Here is a 4,143-nt window from a genome sequence, read left to right as displayed (position 1 = left end):
GGGGATCCCGCCGCCGGAACGGTCACCTACATGGATCAGGCGCCGTCGCCGGCCGTGTGCTCCCAGCCGCATTACAACGTCTACCCACAGAAGTAGGTGCTGCTCCTTCCCCGGCCCTGAGCCGCGTTCTGGGGCCGTGGGGCTCCCCGTGCTGGGGGGGGCGTTTAGCTGGAGCACGCTGCTCCCGGCCCCCCGGCGTGGCTATTCTGGGATGCCTCCCCCAGGCTCGCCCTGTCTCTCTCTCTCAGCCCCGACTCTGTGCTGGATCCCGAGGGCGAGTTCGACCTGGACGACACGATGGACGTCGCGCGACACGTGGAGGAGCTTCTGCGGCGGCCCATGGACACTCAGTGGATCCCCCACAGCCAGTCGTGACCCTGTGCCATGGTACGGCCCGGCCCGGCAGCCGTGTCCCTGGGAGCCGATCCGGGGAGCGTGCCCCGTGGAGAGCAGCCCTGTGTTCGTGTCTCTGTGCATGGGCCCATGTGTGGGGGGTGCTCATCCGGGGGCTTTGCTCTGCGCCAGCTGCAGTGTCCATGGCTGCGCTTGGCTCTTTGGTGTTTATCCCCGTGTACTAAAGGCAGTGGGCTTGTCGTATGGTTTCCCTGTCTGTTACTTTGAGGCCTGCCTTCAGCTTCCCGCTTCTGCAGCGCTGCTCCTCCCCGTGCAGCAGATCCCTGGAGCCCCGTGCGTTCCCAGCGCCCACTGGACTCGGATCCCTACCCTTGGGCCCAGGGGCCTCTCAGCGTGGGGGGCGGGCCTGGGAGTTTGTTTGCAGTAATTGTCACATCTAGGACTTTCGTGTTCAAATTCTTTCTTTTTGTTACCAGCTCCCCCGTCCCGGGGGGCATGTGCGTGTGCGTTGGGTCCTGTTTGTGTGTGCAGAGACCTGGGGGCAAAGACTCTTTCTTCTCAGCCCGGGCAGCAGCATCTGCGCCTTGGGAGTGGCTTGCTGGGAAGGCGTCCCACTGGGGCCCTTTTCTCCTCCCGGTTCCTGCCTGCCCCGTGTCCGCTCAGCTGGTGGGACGCTGCCCTTCCCCCCGGCCTAGAGCTGGGGGGTGTTTAACAAACCCTGAGAGGAAGGAGGGGGTTGCAGATGGACACGACTGCTGTGTGTGCAGGAGGAACGGGGCTCCCGGCTGGGGTCAGGGCAAGGCGCGGCTCAGGCTGGGGGTGAGAGGCTGCTGGTCCCCCCCCTCGGGGTCCCGCCCTCCCTCCGCATCGACATTATTTTTCTACGGCTGAGTAAATAAAGCACAGAATATTTTTTTAACACAAAGCTCTGGATTCCGCGTGTCTCTGTGGGAGCACCAGCCCTGGGCTCAGCAGCCCGCTGGCGTCCTGGGGAAGGGTCAGACAGAGCCCCTGGTGCTGGGGCTGTCGGTGGGCAGGGCAGCAGGTGTTTGAGCCCAGGGCTGAGCCGCACCCTGTGCGGACGTCCTGCGGAGGAGCTGCTCTGGGGAAAACGCTGCATTTGCCAGCTGGGTTCAGTGGTCAGACTCCGTGGGGGCAGCCAGGCGGGAGGACGGGGCTGCCCCCGCTTTCTAAAGGACTTGCAGCAGCCCCCAGACGATCGACTGGCTGGGCTGGCCCCGAACCTGGCTACGGGCTTGTAGGGGCTGCAGCCAGGCCCTCGCCCCTCTGCCGCTTCCCTGTGTTCGGAGTGCCCTTCGCTGCATGAGGGGAGCCGTGCCGCTGGGTCAACCCTGATCCACGTCTGTGCCCAGAGCCCCATGACCCAGAGGCACCGTGCTCGTCACGCTGCTCCTTCCAGCTTTGCAAAGGACGCTCCACAGTGCGTTCTGGGCCGTGGCAGCGTGAGCCACTGGCGAAGCAGCGCTAGGGCCGGGTGGGTCCCAGCACGGACACCATTTGCACCAGTGCTGTCTGTCGTGGTTTGAACCTGGGACAAGCTGCCCCGGTGCAAAGCGTGGCTGCCCCCAGGCATTGCATTAGTCGCTGAAATCCCAGAGCCCTGGACGCAGGCAGGGCATGGGAGGAGGAGGCTGGGGAGCGTTGTCCGAATGGTCTGTCCCTAACCTGTTTCAGTGCTGCAGTCAGCGGGGGCAGCTGGCGTGTGAGTGTGTGCTTGGCTCAGCTGCAAGTCCTGCACGTGGCCTTTCATGTGAGTAACTCCACAACCACCTGCTTTGCCAGGCTGCACGTCCGCAGGGCGAGGCTGGGGGCGAGCCCCTGGCCCTGCAGATAGTGCTGAGATCGTCCTCAGAACAAAAAAATTCCATTCTTTTTTTAAAAAGAAAAGTTCTCTTTCCAAAGCCCCGACCAGGCGGGGATGAGTTCTCGTCTTTCGGAATTACAAGCGAATTTCAAAGAGAAGCAGGAAAAGCTTTGGGGCGAGGTTAGATCACAACTTTTGCAGAAAGGAAAAAAATAGATATAATTTTAAAAACAGCCATGGTGAAACTTTTTGATAATTTTATTTAAAAAAACAAACAAAAAAACACCAGAAAACCTTGTATGTGGAAACTGAATTATTTCAACTGCCTATTTTGAGTGTTGCAGTCTGCTCCTGACTTGCATAGGCACTAATAAAGTATTGTCGACTCTTCCGGGGGCTGCAAAATTGTATTTTTTTGTGTTTACAATACAGGCCCCATCTGCCCTGACCGCTCCCCCCAGGCCCCCATCTGCCCTGCCCCCCCTGCCCCGCAGTGTCTGGCCCTGTATGCCCCACGCCATCTGACGGGGACGGGAACTCCTTCGGTGCTATTTCTTAGCCTCCAAACACAGTGCCCGATAGCCTGGGGAACTCCCTGCCACAAGAGCAGGCTGCAGGAAGAGAACTGGATCTTTACGGCACGGCTCTGATCGGGCGGCAGGGATGCCAGCCACCCTCCCGCTGGCAGGGGCAGGAAGAAACTCCTTTGGGGGGCAGATTTTCTTGCACCTTCCACTGAACTAGCTGGGCTTGGCCTCAAGTTGGAGCCAGGAGCTGAGGGCTGGGAGCCCTGGGCAGTGCCTGCGTTGCTGTGCTGGGGACGGCAGCTGCTGCCCGGGCAAGGGGCCTTGGAGACGTTGGGGGTGTCATGGAGGCAGGGGAGGAGCAGAGACAAGGGGCTGGCAGCTGGGGTTGGGCTTCTGTCCAGAGCCGTAGCCTACTGCCCGTCACCATGGTGTCTGGGCCCCCGCCCTTTAAAATGGATAGCAGCAACCAAATCCCTGGTGGGATCCTGGGGCCCCGGCTCTGCTCCCGTGCGGAGGGGAAAGCTCTGCTGTGGGTCTCTGGTTCGCTGTTTGGGACGTTGGGCCGGGGGGGCGGCGAGTCGCTCATTGGGGCAGAAAGGCCGGTTCCAGGGGGAAGGTTTGGTGATTCCTGCCTCCCCTCGCCCAGAGCCCCGGGGGTGGTGCCCAGACCCCTTGGCCCCAGGATGCTGCGATTAGCGCTGCCGGTGCCCCCCCACTCCTGGCCCTGCCCCCCCAGCTCTACTGGTGCCCCCCACTCCCAACCCCTGGCCCTGCCCCCCCCAGCCCTGCTGGTGCCCCCACTCCCGGCCCTGCCCCCCCAGCTCTGCCGGTGCCCCCCCACTCCCGGCCCCCGGCCCTGCCAGCCCAGCCCTGGGTGCCCCCTGCCCCGGGGGCCGCAGGGGGGGACCCCTGTTCCGGGGGGGTGTCAGGGAGTTTGGGGGAGACCAGGCCCTGCACCCCCCTTCCTGCGATTCACTGGGACTCTCAGCCAGCCAGTAAAGCAGAAGGTTTATTTAGACGACAGGAACCCGGCCCAAGACAGGTCTTGCAGGCACAGACAACAGGACCCCCCTAGTTAGGTGCAGCTTGGGCTCCCAGGGACACCACAGCCCCATGGGGGGGGCAGAGCCCGGGGGGGAGGGGGGGGTCAATCGGCATCTGGCCCTTTAAGAGCGGAGGCTGCTCCCGTCCCTTTAATTCTCCGTCAGTTCAGCAGGAGGCGGGATATCCGGGGGGGCTGGTAGGAGACGCGGCTCCCAGTGGGGCGGGGGGGCTAGGTGAGGTTGTGGGGGGCACTGGGGGCCCGGGTGGGGTTGTGGGGGGCACTGGGGGTCCATGTCTCTCTCTGTGCTGACAATCCCCCTCCCCACAGTGCCGCGATGCTGCTCGCCGGGCTGGCCGTGGCGCTGGCCCTGCTGCTCTGGGCCTGGCGCTGCC

At 63.2% G+C, this 4,143-nt stretch overlaps 1 long non-coding RNA gene across 1 annotated transcript; it reads left to right on the top strand.

The window, feature by feature from the left end:
- Positions 1-2,569, top strand: LOC115271487. The gene is made up of 2 exons (XR_003899981.1): positions 1-92; positions 249-2,569. It is a non-coding gene; the product is annotated as an uncharacterized LOC115271487 (long non-coding RNA).
- The last annotated feature ends 1,574 nt before the right edge of the window (positions 2,570-4,143 follow it).

The sequence above is a fragment of the Terrapene carolina genome, unplaced genomic scaffold, assembly GCF_002925995.2.
Source record: "Terrapene carolina triunguis isolate 2854851 unplaced genomic scaffold, T_m_triunguis-2.0 Scaffold30352, whole genome shotgun sequence".
Taxonomy (NCBI): domain Eukaryota; kingdom Metazoa; phylum Chordata; order Testudines; family Emydidae; genus Terrapene; species Terrapene triunguis.
This window is presented reverse-complemented; position numbering and strand designations above follow the sequence as displayed.